Here is a 22,580-nt window from a genome sequence, read left to right on the forward strand (position 1 = left end):
AAGTGGGAGGTGGCTCCATGCGAGCAAAGAGAGCTTTGAGGGTAGAAGTGAGACCATTAAGACTTGCGTTGAATTTTGGAGTTCTTTTTGCCCTTGGAGTATGGACCAGAGTGTCTGGTGGACGAAATTGTGTTCCATGTTCTTTGTACTTGTGTGAGATTAACAATATATAATTGTATTGAATCCTCATTGTGGCTCTATGTGTGGACACAACTCCGTTCAACTAACCAGCAAGTGCACTGGGTCGTCCATGTAATACCTTACGTGAGTAAGGGTCGAATCCCACGGAGATTGTTGGTATGAAGCAAGCTATGGTCACCTTGTAAATCTCAGTCAGGCGGATATAAAATAATTATGGAGTTTTCGAATAATAAATAAAAGAATAGGGATAGAGGTACTTATGTAAATCATTGGTAGGAATTTTAGATAAGCGAATGGAGATGCTTTTCGTTCCTCTGAACCTCTGCTTTCCTACTATCTTCATCCAATCAGTCTTACTCCTTTCCATGGCTGGCTTTATGTGATACATCACCACTGTCAATGGCTACTTTCGGTCATCTCACGGGAAAATGATCCAATGCCCTGTCACGGCACGGCTAATCGTCTGGAGGCATCACCCTTGTCAATGGCTTCATCTTATCCTCTCAGTGAATAATATGCTCACGCACCCTGTCACGGCACGGCTATTCATCTGTCGGTTCTCGATCATGCTGGAATAGGATTTACTATCATTTTGCGTCTGTCACTAACGCCCTGCAATCGCGAGTTCGGAGCTCGTCACAGTCATTCAATCATTGAATCCTACTCGGAATACCACAGACAAGGTTTAGACCTTCCGGATTCTCTTGAATGCCGCCATCATTCTAGCTTACGCCACGGAGATTCTAGTTAGGAGATCTAAGAGATATTCATTCTAGCTTAATTCATGTAGAACAGAAGTGTTTGTCAGACACGCGTTCATAAGGGAGAAGGATGATGAGCGTCACACATAATCATCACCTTCATCACGTTCTTGGGTGCGAATGGGTATCTTAGAAGAGAAATAAGAAGAATTGAATAGAAAACAGTAGTACTTTGCATTTATCTTTGAGGAACAGCAGAGCTCCACACCTTAATCTATGGAGTGTAGAAACTCTACCGTTAAAAATACATAAGTGAAGGTCCAGGCATGGCCGTGTGGCCAGCCCCCCTGATCTAAGAACCAGACGTCCAAAGATGGTCAAAAAGACGCCTCTAATACAATAGTAAGAGGTCCTATTTATAATAAACTAGTCACTAGGGTTTACATGAGTAAGTAATTGATGCATAAATCCACTTCCGGGGCCCACTTGGTGTGTGTTTCGGCTAAGCTTAAGTGTAGCACGTGCAGAGGCCATTTGTGGAGTTGAACGCCAGTTTCTGTGCCAATTTGGGCGTTCAACTCTGGTTTTGGATCCTTTTCTGGCGTTGGACGCTAGATTTGGGCAGAAGGCTGGCGTTAAACGCCAGTTTACGTCGTCAATTCTTGGCCAAAGTATGGACTATTATATATTGCCGGAAAGCCCTGGATGTCTACTTTCCAACGCAATTGGAAGCGCGCCATTTCGAGTTCTGTAGCTCCAGAAAATCCACTTTGAGTGCAGGGAGGTCAGAATCCAACAGCATCAGCAGTCCTTTTTCAACCTCTGAATCTGATTTCTGCTCAAGTCCCTCAATTTCAGCCAGAAAATACCTGAAATCACAGAAAAATACACAAACTCATAGTAAAGTCCAGAAATGTGAATTTAACATAAAAACTTATGAAAACATCCCTAAAAGTAACTAGATCCTACTAAAAACATACTAAAAACAATGCCAAAAAGCGTATAAATTATCCGCTCATCACAACACCAAACTTAAATTGTTGCTTGTCCCCAAGCAACTAAAAATCAAATAGGATAAAAAGAAGAGAATATACTATAAATTCCAAACTATCAATGAAACAGAGCTTCAATCATATGAGCGGGACTTATAGCTTTTTGCCTCTTGAATAGTTTTGGCATCTCACTTTATCCATTGAGGTTCAGAATGATTGGTATCTATAGGAACTTCAGATTTTGAATAGTGTTATTGACTCTCCTAGTTCAGTATGATGATTCTTGAACACAGCTTCTTTATGAGTCTTGGCCGTGGCCCTAAGCACTTTGTTTTCCAGTATTACCACCGGATACATAAATGCCACAGACACATAATTGGGTGAACCTTTTCAGATTGTGACTCAGCTTTGCTAAAGTCCCCAATTAGAGGTGTCCAGGGTTCTTAAGCACACTCTTTTTTTTTGCTTTGGACCTTGACTTTAACCGCTCAGTCTCAAGTTTTCACTTGACACCTACACGCCACAAGCACATGGTTAGGGACAGCTTGGTTTAGCCGCTTAGACCAGGATTTTATTCCTTTAGGCCCTCCTATCCACTGATGCTCAAAGCCTTGGGATCCTTTTTATTTGCCCTTGCCTTTTGGTTTTAAGGGTTATTGGCTTTTTCTGCTTGCTTTTTCTTTTTCTTTCTATATTTTTTTTTTCGCCTCTTTTTTTTTTTTCTTTTTTCTGCAAGCTTTGTTCTTTGCTGCTTTTTCTTGCTTCAAGAATCATTTTTATGATTTTTCAGATTATCAAATAACATGTCTCCTAGTAATCATTCTTTCAAGAGCCAACATATTTAACATTCTTAAACAACAACTTCAAAAGACATATGCACTGTTCAAGCATACATTCAGAAAACAAGAAGCATTGTCACCACATCAATATAATTAAGCTAAGTTCAAGGATAAATTCGAAACTCATGTACTTCTTGTTCTTTTGAATTAAAACATTTTTCATTTAAGAGAGGTGATGGATTCATGGGACATTCATATCTTTAAGACAAAGTTACTAACTACTAATGATCATGTAATGAAGACACAAACATAGATAAGCACATAACATAGAAAATGAAAAACATAGATAAGCACATAACATATCCTTGAGCTCTTCTATGTCTCTTCCTTGTCTTTGCTGCTCCTCCTTCATTGCTTTTAGATCTTCTCTGATTTCATGAAGGATGATGGAGTGATCTTGATGTTCCACCCTTAGTTGCTTCCAATAATTGTGTGGAAGAAAATGTATCCCCTGAGGTATCTCAGGGATCTCTTGATTTGCAGTCAAATGTTCTACCACTGAGCTATAGACCCTTGATGGAAGCTTTTGTCTTCCCTTTCCTCTTTCTAGAGGCTTCTCTGGCCTTAGGTGCCATCAATAGTTATGGAAAAAACAAAAAAGCTATGCTTTTTACCACACCAAACTTAGAATGTTGCTCGCCCTCGAGCAAAAGAAGAAAGAATAGAAGAATAAGAAGAAGATATGGAGGAGATGGAGGGAGATGTGTATTCGGCCATATGGGTGGGATTGGGTGGGGAAGAGATGTTGAATTTTGAAGGAAAGTGGGTGTTTGGATGTGAGTGGTAAAGAGTTAATAGGGAAGAGTGTTTATTGGGAATAGAGGATGATTGAGAAGAGAGAAGAGAGTGAGTGAAGGTAGGTGGGGATCCTGTGGGGTCCACAGATCCTGAGGTGATCCTGTGAGGTCCACAGATCTTGAGGTGTCAAGGCATTTACATCCCTGCACCAATTTAGGCATGCAAAATGACCTTGCACACAACTCTGGGCGTTCAGCGCCAGGTTGGTGCCCATTTTGGGCGTTCAACGCCCATTTGCTGCCATTTCTGGCGTTGAACGCTAGAACCATGCTTGTTCTGGGCGTTCAGCGCCAGAACTATGCTCTGTTCTGGCGTTTGAACGCCAGGCAGATGCTCCTCCAGGATGTGATTTTTCTTCTGCTGTTTTTGATTCCATTTTCAATTTTTCTATTTATTTTGTGACTCCACATGATCATGAACCTAAGAAAACATGAAAAACAATAAAAATAAGAATTAGATAAACATTGGGTTGCCTCCCAACAAGCGCTTCTTTAATGTCAATAGCTTGACAGTGGGCTCTCATGGAGCCTCACAGATGTGCAGAGCTTTGTTGAGACTCTCCAACACCAAACTTAGAGTTTGAATATGGGAGTTCAACACCAAACTTAGAGTTTGACTGTGGGGTCTCTGGTTGACTCTGCTTGGAGAGAAGCTTTTCAAGCTTCCTCTCTATGGTTGCAGAGGGAGATCCTTGAGTTTTGAATACAAGGGAGTTTTCATTCCATTGAAGGATTATTTCACCTCTGTCAACATCAATCACAGCTCTTGTTGTGGTCAGGAAAGGCCTTCCTAGGATGATGGATTCATCCTCTTCCATTCCAGTATCCAGGACTATAAAATCAGCAGGGATGTAAAGGCCCTCAACCTTTACTAACACATTCTCTACTTGTCCATAAGCCTGTCTTCTTGAGCTGTCTGCCATCTCTAGTGAGATTTTAGCAACTTGCACCCCATAGATTCCCAGTTTCTCTATTACAGAGAGGGGCATGAGGTTTATTCCTGAACCCAGGTCACACAGAGCCTTAAAGATCATGGTTCCTATGGTACAGGGTATTATGAACTTTCCAGGATCCTGTCTCTTCTGAGGCAATGTCAGTTGATCCAGATCACTTAGTTCATTGATGAACAAGGGAGGTTCAACTTCCCAAGCATCAATGCCAAACAATTTGGCATTCAGCTTCATGATTGCACCAAGAAACTTGGCAGTTTGCTCTTCAGTAACATTCTCATTCTCTTCAGAAGAGGAATATTCATCAGAGCTCATGAAGGGCATAAGGAGGTTCAATGGGATCTCTATGGTCTCTAGATAGGCCTCAGAGTCCTTTGGTTCCTCAGAGGGAAGCTCCTTATTAATCACTGGACGTCCGAGGAGGTCTTCCTCCTTGGGATTCACGTCCTCTCCTCTCCTCACAGGTTCGGCCATGGCGCTTATGTCAATGGCCTTGCACTCTCCTTTTGGATTTTCTTCTGTATTGCTTGGGAGATTACTAGGAGGGATTTCAGTGATCCTTTTACTCAGCTGGCCCACTTGTGCTTCCAGATTTCTAATGGAAGACCTTGTTTCATTCATGAAACTTGCAGTGGCCTTAGATAGATCAGAGACTAGATTTGCTAAATTAGAAGCATTTTGTTCAGAGTTCTCTGTCTGTTGCTGAGTTGATGATGGAAAAGGCTTGCTATTGCTAAACCTGTTTCTTCCACCATTATTAAAGCCTTGTTGGGGCTTTTGATCCTTCCATGAGAAATTTGGATGATTTCTCCATGTTGAGTTATAGGTGTTTCCATAAGGTTCACCTAAGTAATTTACCTCTGCTATTGCAGGGTTCTCAGGATCATAGGCTTCTTCTTCAGAAGATGCCTCTTGAGTACTGTTGGATGCAGCTTGCATTCCATGCAGACTCTGAGAGATCATATTGACTTGCTGAGTCAATATTTTGTTCTGAGCCAATATGGCATTCAGAGTATCAACTTCAAGAACTCCCTTCTTCATAGGCGTCCCATTATTCACAGGATTCCTTTCAGAAGTGTACATGAACTGGTTATTAGCAACCATGTTAATGAGTTCTTGAGTTTCTACAGGCGTTTTCTTTAGGTGAATGGATCCACCTGCAGAAGTGTCCAGTAACATCTTTGATAGCTCAGATAAACCATCATAGAATATATCCAGGATGGTCCATTCTGAAAGCATGTCAGAAGGACACTTTTTGGTCAACTATTTGTATCTTTCCCAAGCTTCATAGAGAGATTCACCTTCTTTTTGTCTGAAGGTTTGAACATCAGCTCTAAGCTTGCTCAGCTTTTGAGGAGGGAAGTACTTGGCTAAGAAAGCCGTGACCAGCTTATCCCAAGAGTTCAGGCTGTCTTTGGGTTGAGAATCCAACCATAATCTAGCTCTGTCTCTTACAGCAAAAGGGAAAAGCATGAGCCTGTAGACTTCAGGATCTACTCCATTAGTCTTAACAGTATCACATATCTGCAAGAATTCAGTTAAGAACTGAAAAGGATCTTCAGATGGAAGTCCATGAAACTTGCAGTTCTGCTGCATCAGAGAAACTAATTGAGGTTTCAGCTCAAAGTTGTTTACTCCAATGGCAGGAATGGAGATGCTTCTTCTATGTAAATTGGAATTAGGTGCAGTAAAGTCACCAAGCATCTTCCTTACATTATTATTATTTTCGGCTGCCATCTCCTTCTCCTGTTCGAAAATTTCTGAAAGGTTATCTCTGGATTGTTGTATTTTGGCTTCTCTTAATTTTCTCTTCAGAGTCCTTTCAGGTTCTGGATCTGCTTCCACAAGAATGTTCTTATCCTTGCTCCTGCTCATATGACAAAGAAGAAGGCACAGAAAAATAATAATAATAATGGAGATCCTTTATACCACAGTATAGGGATTCCTGTGTGAGTGGAAGAAGAGGGGGAGACAAAGAATGTAATATAATGGAAGAAACACAACTGTGAGGATGGAAGAGAGGTGAGATGAGATGTTAGGATATGAATGAATAAATAGAGTAAGATTGGGGAGGGAAAATTTTCGAAAATATTTTTGAAAAAGAGTTAGTGATTTTTGAAAATGGTTTTTGAAAAATGTTAGTAATTTTCGAAAATTTTTGAAATCAAAAATAAAAATTAAAAATAATTAGTTAATTAAAAAGAAGTTTTTGAAAAAGAGAGAAGATATTTTCGAAAATTAGAGAGAGAGAGTTAGTTAGGTAGTTTTGAAAAAGTTAAGAAACAAACAAAAAGTTAGTTAGTTAGTTGAAACAAATTTGAAAAGGTAAGAAGTTAGGAAGTTAGAAAAGATATTTTGAAAAGATATTTTTGAAAAAGATAAGATGAGAGGATATTTTTAAAAAGATATGATAGAAATTAGTTTTGAAAAAGATTTGATTTTTAAAATCACAATTAATGACTTGATTCACAAGAAATCACAAGATATGATTCTAGAACTCAAAGTTTGAATCTTTCTTAACAAGCAAGTAACAAACTTCAAATTTTTGAATCAAAACATTAATTGATTATGTTATTTTTGAAAATTTGATATAAAAATAAGAAAAAGATTTTTGAAAAATATTTTTTAAATTTTCGAAAATAACTAAGAATTTTGAAAAAGATTTGATTTTGAAAAAGATTTTGAAAAAGATAAGATTTTCAAATTGAAAATTTGATTTGACTCATGAGAAACAATTTGATTTTTAAAAATTTTTGAAAAAGTCAACTCAATTTTCGAATTTGATGAGAGAAAAAGGGAAAGATATTTTTTTAATTTTTGAATTTTTATGATGAGAGACAAAAACACTAAAAAGATGCAATGCATGAAATTTTTAGATCAAAACATGTGATGCATGCAAGAATGCTATGAATGTCAAGATGAACACCAGGAACACTATGAATGTCAAGATGAACATCATAGACACAATTTTGAAAAATTTTTTATGCAAAGAAAACATGCAAGACACCAAACTTAGAATTCTTTAATGCTTAGACACTAAGAATTCAAGAATGCATATGATAAACATGAAAAGACACAAAACAAAAATTCATCAAGATCAAACAAGAAGACTTACCAAGAACAACTTGAAGATCATGAAGAACACCATGAATGCATGAAATTTTCGAAATATGCAAGATGCACATGCAATTGACACCAAACTTATGATATGACTCAAGACTCAAACACGAAATAGAAAAATATTTTTGGTTTTTATGATTTTCTAAATTTTTTTTTGGATTTTTTTCAAAAATTAATTGAAAAAAGAAAAATAAGGATTCCAAAATTCTTTAATATGAATTCCAGGAATCTTGCCATGTTAGTCTAAAGCTTCAGTCCAGGAATTAGACATGGCTCACTAGCCAGCCAAGCTTTCAAAGAAAGCTTCAGTCCAAAACACTAGACATGGCCAATGGCCAGCCAAGCTTCAGCAGGTGATCATGGATCAGCAGCAGGTGGATGAGCGACAACTAAGTTGCTCTTGATAGCAAATTGCAAGCCTCAGTCCAAATGAATTTAGACATGGCTTTACAGCCAGCCAGGCTTCACATGTAATTCTGACATGACACGCCTGACATACTCATTCCCAAAGGAATAGACATGGCTTTACAGCCAGCCAGGCTTCAACATGCTTCATGAAACACTAAAATTCATTCTTAAAAATTTTGAATCTATAGAATAATTTTTTTTTTTTGAAAACATTTTTATTTTTTTTCGAAAACAGATGAGAGATTTTTGAAAATATTTTATTTATTTTTTTAAAAAAATTTTTGAAAAGAAAATAAAAAGAAAATTATCTAATCTGAGTAACAAGATGAACCGTCAGTTGTCCAAACTCAAACAATCCCCGGCAACGGCGCCAAAAACTTGTGCTGTTGCCGGATCAAAAGGGAATCTGGCACTGATGTTACCGGACCAAAAGCTTGCCGAAAACTCAAACAATCCCCGGCAACGGCGCCAAAAACTTGGTGGACGAAATTGTGTTCCATGTTCTTTGTACTTGTGTGAGATTAACAATATATAATTGTATTGAATCCTCATTGTGGCTCTATGTGTGGACACAACTCCGTTCAACTAACCAGCAAGTGCACTGGGTCGTCCAAGTAATACCTTACGTGAGTAAGGGTCGAATCCCACGGAGATTGTTGGTATGAAGCAAGCTATGGTCACCTTGTAAATCTCAGTCAGGCGGATATAAAATAATTATGGAGTTTTCGAATAATAAATAAAAGAATAGGGATAGAGGTACTTATGTAAATCATTGGTAGGAATTTCAGATAAGCGAATGGAGATGCTTTTCGTTCCTCTGAACCTCTGCTTTCCTACTATCTTCATCCAATCAGTCTTACTCCTTTCCATGGCTGGCTTTATGTGATACATCACCACTGTCAATGGCTACTTTCGGTCATCTCACGGGAAAATGATCCAATGCCCTGTCACGGCACGGCTAATCGTCTGGAGGCATCACCCTTGTCAATGGCTTCATCTTATCCTCTCAGTGAATAATATGCTCACGCACCCTGTCACGGCACGGCTATTCATCTGTCGGTTCTCGATCATGCTGGAATAGGATTTACTATCCTTTTGCGTCTGTCACTAACGCTCTGCAATCGCGAGTTCGGAGCTCGTCACAGTCATTCAATCATTGAATCCTACTCGGAATACCACAGACAAGGTTTAGACCTTTCGGATTCTCTTGAATGCCGCCATCATTCTAGCTTACGCCACGAAGATTCTGGTTAGGAGATCTAAGAGATATTCATTCTAGCTTAATTCATGTAGAACAGAAGTGTTTGTCAGACACGCGTTCATAAGGGAGAAGGATGATGAGCGTCACACATAATCATTACCTTCATCACGTTCTTGGGTGCGAATGGGTATCTTAGAAGAGAAATAAGAAGAATTGAATAGAAAACAGTAGTACTTTGCATTAATCTTTGAGGAACAGCAGAGCTCCACACCTTAATCTATGGAGTGTAGAAACTCTACCGTTAAAAATACATAAGTGAAGGTCCAGGCATGGCCGTGTGGCCAGCCCCCCTGATCTAAGAACTAGACGTCCAAAGATGGTCAAAAAGACGCGTCTAATACAATAGTAAGAGGTCCTATTTATAATAAACTAGTCACTAGGGTTTACATGAGTAAGTAATTGATGCATAAATCCACTTCCGGGGCCCACTTGGTGTGTGTTTAGGCTGAGCTTAAGTGTAGTACGTGCAGAGGCCATTTGTGGAGTTGAACGCCAGTTTCTGTGCCAGTTTGGGCGTTCAACTCTGGTTTTGGATCCTTTTCTGGCGCTGGACGCCAGATTTGGCCAGTTTACGTCATCAATTCTTGGCCAAAGTATGTACTATTATATATTCCTGGAAAGCCCTGGATGTCTACTTTCCAACGCAATTGGAAGCGCGCCATTTCGGGTTCTGTAGCTCCAGAAAATCCACTTTGAGTGCAGGGAGGTCAGAATCCAACAGCATCAGCAGTCCTTTTTCAACCTCTGAATCTGATTTCTGCTCAAGTCCCTCAATTTCAGCCAGAAAATACCTGAAATCACAGAAAAACACACAAACTCATAATAAAGTCCAGAAATGTGAATTTAACATAAAAACTTATGAAAACATCCCTAAAAGTAACTAGATCCTACTAAAAACATACTAAAAACAATGCCAAAAAGCGTATAAATTATCCGCTCATCAGTGTCTCGTCTTCATTTGAAGAAGTGGAAGGATAGGTGATTTGTGGTGCTTGTGATTGATTGGATGGAAGTGGTTATTTATGAGGTGGTATGTAGGTTTGGTAGTTTCTTCCTTGGTTTGGTTGTTGATTTGGAGGGTTTTGTGAGTATCAGTTTTGTGAATTGTTGGTGTTTCATCTTTGGTTGCCTCCATTATCCCTACCCCCTTGTTGATAATTGTCCCGCCAAGCTTGGTTGGAGCTATCCCTCCAACCTTGATTAGAGTTGTTGCTCCCTTAGTTATAATTGCCTCCTTGTTAGGGGTACCCTTGGTTGTAATTGCTCCCTTGTGAATGGTATCCTTGATTAGGGCGTTCATAGTAGGAGTGATCATAAAAGTTGTGGGTAGCCGCTAGAGTGTTATCTTCTTGGAGACTCGGACATTCGTCCGTGTAGTGGGAGTAGCATGAGCAAATACCGCATACTTTTTGGGGACCAATTGTTGGCTATGTTGGTGTTGGGGAGAGGGTGGAGGTTGTGGTTGATTCACTTGGAGTTGCTTTAGAAGGCTTGTCATCTCACACAAGGTTTTGGTAAGGGTGACGGTTTCACCACTGGAAGAGACTTCATTCACGGTCTTTGGGCGGTTGATTCTTCACCTAGCATGTTGAGTGGATTCGGCCAAGTCAGTAATGAGTTGCCATGCTTCCTCCGCCGTCCTATACTTTGACAAAGAACCGTTACTTGAGGTATCCAATAGATTCTTATCTTACTCTCTCATGCCTTAGCACACATAGCTAAGCAATACTTGAGTGTCAATCATGTGGATCAGACATGAGTCAAGAAGTTTGCGAAACGGTTCCCAATATTCATATAGAGTTTCCATTTCACCTTGTACAATACATGAGATTTCCTTCCTTAGCTTGTCTGTCATTTCTACGGGCATGAATTTATCAAGGAATTCTCTCCTAAGTAAGTCCCAATCGGAGCAACATCACTAGGTAAAGTATAAAATTCACTCCTTGGCTCTTCCCTCAAGAGAGAAAGGAAAGGCAAACAACCATATAGCCACTTCATCGGATCCTTCCCGCCTAGTGGTTGAGTATACACCATGAAAGTCTTTAAGGTGTCTAATTGGATCTTGTGCGGGAAGTTCATGGAACTTTGGTAGAAGATTGATGAGAGCGGTCTTGAGTTCAAAGTTTGCATTCATGTTGGGATGAAGCATATGAAGAGGTTGGAGAACAAAGTTCGGTGCACCCGCTTCCTTGAGAGTAACTCTCCTTGGAGCGGCCATGTTGTCAAGACCTAAATCAAAAGAAAAACTATTAGTAGTATCAACGAAAGAGTAATTAGTGCATTCATTGGATGACGGTGATATGGTTGGTGAATTGGTAAAAACCTTTTCACCTTTCTCAAAGTCTAACCGCTTCCGAGCCTGCCTAATATGAAGCAAAGTTCTTTCAATTTCCGAATCAAATGGGGCTAAGCTCGGATTTGGTAGTGAACGCGTCATACAATGAAGGAGATAAGAAGCTCATGACATCAATTGGTATCTAAGCAAAGACTAATCCTAACTAACAATCAAACAAACAAACAATCAAGAGAGAAACGCAAGTATCCACATATTAACATATTCACACTAACCAATAGAATGGCACACATAAGCAAATCCCCGGCAACGGTGCCATTTTGATGATTAGATCTTTGACGGTTTAGAGTTCACAAATGAATTCTCGTTGCAAGTATAGTTTCTAAACCAAACAATAATCATTTCATACAAAAATTTGTTTGTCACTAAAACAAACCCCTAAATTTATAAACTGAAGTATTTAAACTTCGGGTCGTTCTCCCTAGGAATTGCAATAAAGTGTCCTTGTTATTGGTTATGAGTTGCATATTTTTGGGGTTTTTTGATAAGAAACATGAAAGATAAATGACAAAAAGTAAACTAATAGCTACAAAGGTCTTGGCAAGGTTTGGTGGTCAAGGATCTCTATCCTTATCGCTAATCACAACATGAGAATTGGCAAGGACCAATCCCACTAAGTCATCCCCTAACTAATAGTAGAGGAAAGTCAAGTGAGCTATATGAATCCAAGTCCATAAATCCTAGTTCTCCACCAAATCAATTAGTGAGATCTAGAGTTAATGGCTCCCAATCGTCAATTACTTCGACATTAGTAACTCAAGAGTTCCTAAGTTACCTTCCCAAGCCAAGAGGAACAAAAATCTAACTCACAACTAAAAGGAGCATTTTAACAAACACATAGAAGGTAATAAAGGAAAACATTATTAATTGCAAGAATTAAAAGAATCTACAACTACAAAAGTAAGAGATTAACAATAGAAAGGCAAAACAATTATGAGACAACAAAGAACTTACCAATTGCATTAAAGAAGGAATGTAGATCTACAAAAGAAAGTTCATAAGCTACAACTAACAATACAAAGGAATTACAAGAGAAGTAAAATACTACAACTACAAGAGAACAATTAAGGATGAAAGAGGAGAATTAAGAGAGAAGAAGAAGAAGTAGATCTAGATCTAAACCTAATCCTAATTCTAATCCTAATCCTAGAGAGAAGTGAGAGCTTCTCTCGCTAAAACTAACTTTTCCTCCAAAACTAATCTAAAACTACACTAGTGTCTAAAGTGTGTCATCCCTCTTAAATCTTTGGGTTAAATAGCATCAGAAATGAGTTAGATTGGACCCACAAGGCTTCTGAAATCGTGGGCCACAAGTTGCATTAAGTGAATCATCTGCAACCATCGGCGCGTACATGTACAGTGCGCGTGCTCGACCTTAAACGTGATGCAACTATGGCAAATCTTATATCATTTCGAAGCCCCAGATGTTAGCTTTCCAACGCAACTAGAACTGCATCATTTGAACATCTGTAGCTCAAGTTATGGTCGATTAAGTGCAAAGAGGTTGGCTTGACACCTTTTGCGATTCCTTCATTTCTTCATGAGTTCTCCATTTCTACATGCTTTTCCTTCATTCGCTTAATCCAATCTTTGTCTCCTAAATCTGAAATCACTTAACAAACATATCAAGGCATCTAATGGAATCAAGGTGAATTAAATTTAGCTATTCTAAGTCCTAAAAAGCATGTTTTCACTCTTAAGCACAATTAAAGGAGAATAACAAAAACCGTGCTATTTCATTGGATAAATGTGGGAGAAAGTGATAAAATCCTCTAAATTCAACACAAGATAAACCCTCCAAAATGGGGTTTATCAGGGTTCTGAATTCTTCTAACTCATTGAGCTACAGCATCCTTCTTTCTCCAGCAGATTGATTATCAAAATTCAACATCTTTAGGGCCTAAAATGCTCTATGTTCAAGCTCCATTGGCAGATGACAAGCCTTTCCAAACACCAATTAGTATGGAGATATGCCAATAGGTGTCTTAAAGGTTGTTCTATAAGCCCACAATGCATCATCTAGCTTCTTGGACCAATCTTTTCTTGAGTTCCCAATAGTCTTCTCAAGGATTTTCTTGAGCTCTCTGTTTGAAATTTCAGCTTGACCATTGATTTGTGGATGATATGGGGTGGCTACTTTGTGCTTGACACCATATTTGTGGAGGAGTGTCTCTAGTTTCTTGTTGCAAAAGTGAGTTCTCCCATCACTTATAAGAGCTCTTGGAACCCCAAATCTGCTGAATATATTCTTTGTCAAGAAATTAATCACCACTTTGTTATCATTTGTTGGATTAGCTATGGCCTCTAGCCTTTTTGACACATAATCCGCAGCCACCAATATGTAGTTGTTTGAGTATGATGGTGGGAATCGTCCCATAAAATCAATCCCCCAAACATCAAATAATTGCAACTCTATGATGAATCTCTGTGGCTTTTCATTTTTCTTGGGTTGGTTGCCAGCTCTTTGACATTCATTGCACCTTGTCATAAACTCCTTTGCATCTTTGAATATTGTAGGCCAAAAGAATCCACATTACAACACCTTGGCTGCAGTCTTTTCTCCACTAAAATGTCCTCCATGTGTGGATCGATGGCAGTGCCAAAGGACCTCTTGTCCTTCATCATGAGAGATGCACCTCCTTAAAATCCCATCAGCACACCTCTTGAAGAGGTAAGGCTCATCCCAAATATAGTACTTGGCATCATTGATGAGCTTCCTTTTCAAGTGTTTGTTGATGTTGGAAGGTAGCTCTCCAATAGCCTTGAAATTGGCTATATCAACAAACCAAGGGGCTTCTTGGATCATCATCAACTGTTCATCTGGAAAGCCCTCATTCACTGCAGGGCTGTGTGCTTTGTCTTTCTCATTTGGGATCCTTGATAGGTGGTCAGCCACCTTGTTCTCTGCCCCACTTCTATCTTTAATCTCAATGTTGAACTCTTGGAGTAGCAAGACCCATCTTATCAGTCTAGGCTTGGATTTCTGCTTGGTCAACAAATATTTGAGAGCTGCATGGTCAGTAAACACAATGACTTTAGAACGAATGAGGTAAGATCTGAATTTATCAAATGCAAAAACTATAGCAAGGAGTTCTTTTTCTATGGTGGTGTGGTTCTTTTGAGCTTCATTAAGAACCTTGCTAGCATAATAGATGACATGCACTAGCTTGTCTCTCCTTTGTCCTAAAACAGCACCAATAGCAAAGTCTGATGCATCACACATTAATTCGAAAGGTAAATCCTAGCTAGGTGGTACAATAATAGGTGTAGAGGAGAGTCTGCTTTTAAGCTCATCAAAGGCTTGCATACATTCTCTATCAAAGATAAAAGGTACATTAGAGATAAGCAAGTTACTTAAAGGTCTGGCAATCTCTGAAAAATCTCTAATGGACCTTCTATAAAACCCAACATGCCCTAAGAAACTCCTAATTGCTTTGACATTGCAAGGTGGGGGTAATTTCTCAATCACTTCCACATTGGCTCTGTCCACCTCTATGCTTTTCTTAGAGATTTTGTGGCCAAAGACCACCCCTTCGGTGACCATAAAATGACACTTTTCCCAGTTCAAAACTAGGTTAGTCTCTTGGCATCTCTTTATCACCAAATCAAGATGGTGTAAGTACTTAGAAAATGAATCACCAAACACAAAAAAATCATCCATGAAAACTTCAATAAACCTTTCAATCATATAAAAAAAATGGACAGCATGCACCTTTGGAATGTGGTAGGTGCATTGCACAATCCAAAGGGCATTCTTCTATATGCAAAAACACCATAAGGACAAGTGGTGCACGAAATTGTGATCTCAGGCAACGGCGTCAAAAACTCTGTACGCACGTCTTAATAAATTGTTTTTCATTCACAACTTCGATACAACTAACCAGCAAGTGCACTGGGTCGTCCAAGTAATAAACCTTACGTGAGTAAGTGTCGATCCCACGGAGATTGTTTGTATGAAGCAATCTATGGTCACCTTGTAGATCTCAGTCAGGCGGATATAAAACAGTTATGGAGTTTTCGAAAATAAATAATAAAATAAGGATAGAAATACTTATGTAAATCATTGGTGAGAATTTCAGATAAGCACATAGAGATGCATTCGTTCCTCTGAACCTCTGCTTTCCTGCTGTCTTCATCCAATCAATCTTACTCCTTTCCATGGCTGGCTTTATGTAAGGACATCACCGTTGTCAATGGCTATTTTTTATCATCTTTGGAAAATGGTCCGATGCGCTGTCACTGCATGGCTAATCGTCTGGAGGCATCACCCTTGTCACTGGCTGCATCCCATCCTCTTGTGAAAATGGTCCAAATGCTCTGTCACACCACGGCTAATCATCTGAGGTTCTCGATCATACTGGAATAGGATTCACCCTCCTTTTGCGTCTGTCACTACGCCCAGCACTCGCGAGTTTGAAGTTCGTCACAGTCATTCAATCCCAGAGTCCTACTCGGAATACCACAGACAAGGTTTAGACTTTCCGGACTCTCATGAATGCCGCCATCAATCTAGCTTATACCACGAAGATTCTGATTAAGAGATCCAAGAGATACTCATTCAATCTAAGGTAGAACGGAAGTGGTTGTCAGGCACACGTTTATAGGGAATGATGATGATTGTGACGTTCATCACATTCAGGTTGAAGTGCGAATGAATATCTTAGAAGCGGAATAAGTTGAATGGAATAGAAAAACAGTAGTACTTTGCATTAATCTTTGAGGAACAGCAGAGCTCCACACCTTAATCTATGGAGTGCAGAAACTCTACCATATGAAAATACATAAGTGATAATGGTTCAGGCATGGCCGAATGGCCAGCCCCCATGAAAGTCTAAGATAGCATAAAACTGATCAAAGATTATCTCTAATACAATAGTAAAAAGTCCTATTTATAATAAACTAGTTACTAGGGTTTACAGAAGTAAGTAATTGATGCATAAATCCACTTCCGGGGCCCACTTGGTGTGTGCTTGGGTTGAGCTTGAATGTTACACGTGTAGAGGTCAATCTTGGAGTTGAACGCCAGTTTGTAACGTATTTCTGGCGTTCAACTCTGGCTTGTGACGTGTTTCTGGCGTTTAACTCCAGACAACAGCATAGAACTGGCGTTCAATGCCCTTTTACGTCATCTAAACTCGGCCAAAGTATGGACTATTATATATTGCTAGAAAGCCCTGGATGTATATTTTCCAACGCAATTAAAAGCGCGCCATTTTGAGTTCTGTAGCTCCAGAAAATCCACTTTGAGTGTAGGGAAGTCAGAATCCAACAGCATCAACGGTCTTTCTTCAACCTCTGAATCTGATTTTTGCTCAAGTCTCTCAATTTCAGCCAGAAAATACCTGAAATCACAGAAGAACACACAAACTCATAGTAAAGTCCAGAAATGTGAATTTAACATAAAAACTAATGAAAACATCCCTAAAAGTAACCAGATTCTACTAAAAACATACTAAAAACAATGCCAAAAAGCGTATAAATTATCTGCTCATCACAACACCAAACTTAAATTGTTGCTTGTCCCCAAGCAACTGAAAGTCAAATAGGATAAAAAGAAGAGAATATTCTGCAAGCTTTGTTCTTTGCTGCTTTTTCTTGCTTCAAGAATCATTTTTATGATTTTTCAGATTATCAAATAACATGTCTCCTTATCATCATTCTTTCAAGAGCCAACATATTTAACATTCTTAAACAACAACTTCAAAAGACATATGCACTGTTCAAGCATTCATTCAGAAAACAAGAAGCATTGTCACCACATCAATATAATTAAACTAAGTTCAAGGATAAATTCGAAACTCATGTACTTCTTATTCTTTTGAATTAAAACAGTTTTCATTTAAGAGAGGTGATGGATTCATAGGACATTCATAACTTTAAGACAAATTTACTAAATACTAATGATCATGTAATGAAGACAAAAACATGGATAAGCACTTAACATAGAGAAAACAAAAAACAGAGAATGTAAGAACAAGGAACGAGTCCACCTTAGTGATGGTGGCGTTTCCTTCTTGAAGAACCAATGATGTCCTTGAGCTCTTCTATGTCTCTTCCTTGTCTTTGTTGCTCCTCCCTCATTGCTTTTTGATCTTCTCTTATTTCATGAAGGATGATGGAGTGCTCCTGATGTTCCACCCTTAGTTGTCCCATGTTGGAACTTAATTCTCCTATGGAGGTGTTGATTTACTCCCAATAGTTTTGTGGAGGAAAATGCATTTGAGGCATCTCCGGGATCTCATGGTGATGAGCTTCATGCGTCTCTTGAGATCCATGAATGGGCTCTCTTGCTTGCTCCATCTTTTTCTTAGTGATGGGCTTCTCTTCCTCAATGGGAATGTCTCCTTCTATGAAAGCTCCAGCTGAGTAACATAGATGGCAAATAAGATGAGAAAAAGCTAGCCTTGCCCCAGGAGAGGGCTTTTCGGCTATTTTGTAGAATTCAAGGGAGATGACTTCATGAACTTCTACTTCCTCTCCAATCATGATGCTATGAATCATGATGGCCCGATCCACAGTAACTTCAGATCGGTTGCTAGTGGGGATGATGGAGCGTTGGATGAACTCCAACTATCCTCTAGCCACAGGCTTGAGGTCCAGTCTTCTTAGTTGAACCGGCTTGCCTTTGGAGTCAATCTTCCATTGAGCTCCTTCCACACATATGTCCATGAGGACTTGGTCCAACCTTTGATTAAAGTTGACCCTTCTAGTGTAGGGGCGTGCATCTCCTTGCATCATAGGCAAGTTAAACGCCAACCTCACATTTTCCGGACTAAAATCTAAGTATTTCCCCCGAACCATTGTAATATAATTCTTTGGGTTTGGGTTCTTACTTTGATCATGGTTCCTAGTGATCCATGCATTGGCATAGAACTCTTGAACCATTAGGATGCCGACTTGTTGGATGGGGTTTGTTAGAACTTCCGAACCTCTTCTTTGGATTTCATGTCGGATCTCTGGATACTCATTCTTCTTGAGCTTGAAAGGGACCTCGGGGATCACCTTCTTCTTGATCACAACATCATAGAAGTGGTCTTGATGAGCTTTGGAGATGAATCTTTCCATCTCCCATGACTCGGAGGTGGAAGCTTTTGTCTTCCCTTTCCCTTTTCTAGAGGATTCTCTGGTCTTGGGTGCCATCAATGGTAATAGAAAAACAAAAAGCTTATGCTTTTACCACACCAAACTTAGAATATTGCTCGCCCTCGAGCAAGAGAAGAAAGAATAGATGAAGAAGAAGAAGAAGATATGGAGGAGAGGGGAGAGGGGTGTATTCGGCCAAGAAGGGGAAGAGAGGGTTGTGTTGTGTGAAAATGAAGAAGAATGGAGGGCTATATATAGGGAAAGGAGGGGGTTTAATTTCGGCCATATAGGGTGGGTTTGGGTGGGAAATTGATTTTGAATTTTGAAGGTAGGTGGAGTTTATGAGTTAGGTTTATGGGGAAGAGTGGATGGATGTGAGTGGTGAAGTGGTGATGGGGAAGAGAGATTGAGGTGATTAGTGAAGTGTTTTGGGGAAGAGTGTTTATGGGATTGTGTGAAAGAGGGGTGAGAAGAAGTGAGTGGAGGTAGGTGGGGATCCTGTGGGGTCTACAGATCCTGAGGTGATCCTGTGGGGTCTACAGATCCTGAGGTGTTCAAGGATTTACAACCTTGCACCAAATTAGACATGCAAAATGCCCTTGCACACAACTCTTGGCGTTCAGTGCCAAATTGGTCCTTGTTCTGGGCGTTGAACACCCATTTGTTGCCCATTTCTGGCGTTGAACGCCAGAACCATGCTTGTTCTGGGCGTTCAGCGCCAGCTCTTCTCCAGGGTGCAATTCTGGTGTTCAAACGCCCAGATGCTACCCATTTTGGGCGTTCAGCGCCAGAACCATGCTCTGTTCTGGCGTTGAACGCCAGCCAGATGCTTCTTACTGGCGTTTAAACGCCAGTAAGGTCTTCCTCCAGGATGTGATTTTTCTTCTGCTGTTTTTGATTTTATTTTCAATTTTTATATTTATTTTGTGACTCCACATGATCATGAACCTAATAAAACATGAAAGAACAAGAAAAATAAAATTAGATAAATAAAAATTGGGTTGCCTCCCAACAAGCGCTTCTTTAATGTCAATAGCTTGACAGTGGGCTCTCATGTAGCCTTACAGATGTTCAGAGCATTGTTAAGACTTCCCAACACCAAACTTAGAGTTTGGATATGGGAGTTCAACACCAAACTTAGAGTTTGGTTGTGGCCTCCCAACACCAAACTTAGAGTTTGACTGTGGGGGCTCTGGTTGACTCTGCAGAGGGAGAGGCTTACTGTGCCTCTTTTCCATGTTTACCGAAGGATAACCTTGAGTTGTAAACACAAGGGAGTCCCTATTCAATTGAAGGACTAATTCACCTCTGTCAACATCAATCACAGCTCTTGCTGTGGCTAGGAAGGGTCTTCCAAGGATGATGAATTCATCCTCATCCTTCCCAGTATCTAGGACTATGAAATCAGCAGGGATGTAAAGGCCTTCGACCTTTACTAATACGTCCTCTACTTGTCCATAAGCCTATTTTCTTGAATTGTCTGCCATCTCTAATGAGATTTTAGCAGCTTGCACCCCAAAGATTCCCAGTTTCTCTATTACAGAGAGGGGCATGAGGTTTATTCCTGAACCAAGGTCACACAGAGCCTTTTCAAAGATCATGGTGCCTATGGTACAAGGTATTAGGAACTTTGCAGGTTCCTGTTTCTTCTGAGGCAATGTCAGTTGATCCAGATCACTTAGTTCATTGGTGAATAAGGGAGGTTCATCTTCCCAAGTCTCAATACCAAATAATTTGGTATTCAGCTTCATGATTGCACCAAGGTACTTGGTAACTTGCTCTTCAGTAACATCCTCATTCTCTTCAGAAGATGAATGCTCGTCAGAGCTCATGAAGGGCATAAGAAGGTTCAATGGAATCTCTATGGTCTCTAGATGAGTCTTAGATTCCTTGGGTTCCTCAAAGGGAAACTCCTTATTAATCACTGGACGTCCCAGAAGGTCTTCCTCACTGGGATTTACGTCCTCCCCTTCCTCTCTAGGTTCGGCCGTGTTGACTATGTCAATGGCCTTGCACTTTCCTTTTGGATTTTCTTCTGTATTGCTTGGGAGAGTACTAGGAGGGATTTCAGTGATCCTTTTACTCAGTTGGCCCACTTGTGCCTCCAAATTTCTAATGGAGGACCTTGTTTCATTCATGAAACTTACAGTGGCCTTTGATAGATCAGAGACTAAGTTTGCTAAATTAGAGGTATTTTGTTCAGAGTTCTCTGTCTGTTGCTGAGTGGATGATGGAAAAGGTTTACTATTGTTAAACCTATTTCTTCCACCATTATTAAAGGCTTGTTGAGGCTTTTGTTGATCCTTCCATGAGAGATTTGGGTGATTTCTCCATGAGGGGTTATAGGTGTTTTCATAAGGTTCACCCATGTAATTCACCTCTGCTATTGCAGGGTTTTCAGGATCATAAGCTTCTTCTTCAGAAGTTGCCTCTTGAGTACTGTTGGATGCAGCTTGCATTCCATTCAGACTCTGAGAAATCATATTGACTTGCTGAGTCAATATTTTATTCTGAGCCAATATGGAATTCAGAGTATCAATTTCAAGAACTCCCTTCTTCTGAGGCGTCCCATTACTCACAGGATTCCTCTCAGAAGTGTACATGAACTGGTTATTAGCAACCATGTCAATGAGTTCTTGAGCTTCTGCAGGTGTTTTCTTTAGGTGAATGGATCCACCTGCAGAAGTATCCAATGACATCTTAGCTAATTCAAACAGACCATCATAGAATATATCCAGGATGGTCCATTCTGAAAGCATGTCAGAAGGACACTTTTTGGTCAGTTCCTTGTATCTCTCCCAAGCTTCATAGAGGGATTCACCTTCTTTCTGTCTGAAGGTTTGAACATCCACTTTAAGCTTGCTCAGCTTTTGAGGAGGAAAGAACTTGGCTAAGAAAGCCTTGACCAGCTTATCCCAAGAGTTCAGGCTATCTTTGGGTTGAGAGTCCAACCACACTCTAGGTCTGTCTCTTACAGCAAAAGGGAAAAGCATGAGCTTGTAGACTTCAGGATCTACTCCATTAGTCTTAACAGTATCACAGATCTGCAGGAATTCAGTTAAGAACTGAAAAGGATCTTCAGATGGAAGTCCATGAAAATTGCAGTTCTGCTGCATCAGAGAAACTAATTGAGGTTTCAGCTCAAAGTTGTTTGCTCTAATGGCAGGAATGGAGATGCTTCTTCCATGTAAATTGGAATTAGGTGCAGTAAAGTCACCAAGTATCCTCCTTCTTGTTCGAAAATTTCTGAAAGGTGCTTGCTGGATTGTTGTAATTTAGCTTCTCTTAGTTTCCTCTTCAGAGTCCTTTCAGGTTCTGGATCTGCTTCAACAAGAATGTTCTTGTCCTTGCTCCTGCTCATATGAAAAAGAGGGAACAGAAAAATAATAATAATAGGGATCCTTTTTACCAAAGTATAGAGGTCCCTGTGTGAGTAGAAGAAAAGAAGAGTAATGTCAAGAAAGAAACACAAGGGTGAGGAGAGCAGAGATATGAGATGAAGAGAAGTGTTAGTAGATGAATAAATAAATAGAAGGAGATGAGAGAAAAAGAGAATTTTCGAAAACTATTTTTGAAAAAGAGTTAGTGATTTTCGAAAATAGTTTTTGAAAAAGGTTAGTAATTTTCGAAAATTAGAATCAAAATTAAAATAATTAGTTAATTAAAAAGAAATTTTGAAAAAGAGGGAAGATATTTTCGAAAATTAGAGAGAGAGAGTTAGTTAGGTAGATTTGAAAAAGATAAGAAACAAACAAAAGGTTAGTTAGTTAGTTGAAACAAATTTGAAAATCAATTTTGAAAAGATAAGAAGATAAGAAGTTAGAAAGGATATTTTAAAATCAAATTTTTTGAAAAAGATAAGATAAGAAGATATTTTTGAAAAGATATGATTGAAATTAGTTGTGAGAAAGATTTGATTTTTAAAATCACAATTA

The 22,580-nt window shown here is 39.4% G+C and overlaps 2 non-coding genes across 2 annotated transcripts; both read left to right on the top strand.

The window, feature by feature from the left end:
- The first annotated feature begins 5,653 nt into the window (after positions 1-5,653).
- Positions 5,654-5,761, top strand: LOC112781767 (small nucleolar RNA R71). The gene has a single exon (XR_003192527.1). It is a non-coding gene; the product is annotated as a small nucleolar RNA R71 (small nucleolar RNA).
- A 15,637-nt stretch (positions 5,762-21,398) lies between these two features.
- Positions 21,399-21,506, top strand: LOC112782149 (small nucleolar RNA R71). The gene has a single exon (XR_003192886.1). It is a non-coding gene; the product is annotated as a small nucleolar RNA R71 (small nucleolar RNA).
- The last annotated feature ends 1,074 nt before the right edge of the window (positions 21,507-22,580 follow it).

Source organism: Arachis hypogaea, chromosome 19 (assembly GCF_003086295.3).
Source record: "Arachis hypogaea cultivar Tifrunner chromosome 19, arahy.Tifrunner.gnm2.J5K5, whole genome shotgun sequence".
In the NCBI taxonomy this organism is placed as follows: Eukaryota; Viridiplantae; Streptophyta; class Magnoliopsida; order Fabales; family Fabaceae; genus Arachis; species Arachis hypogaea.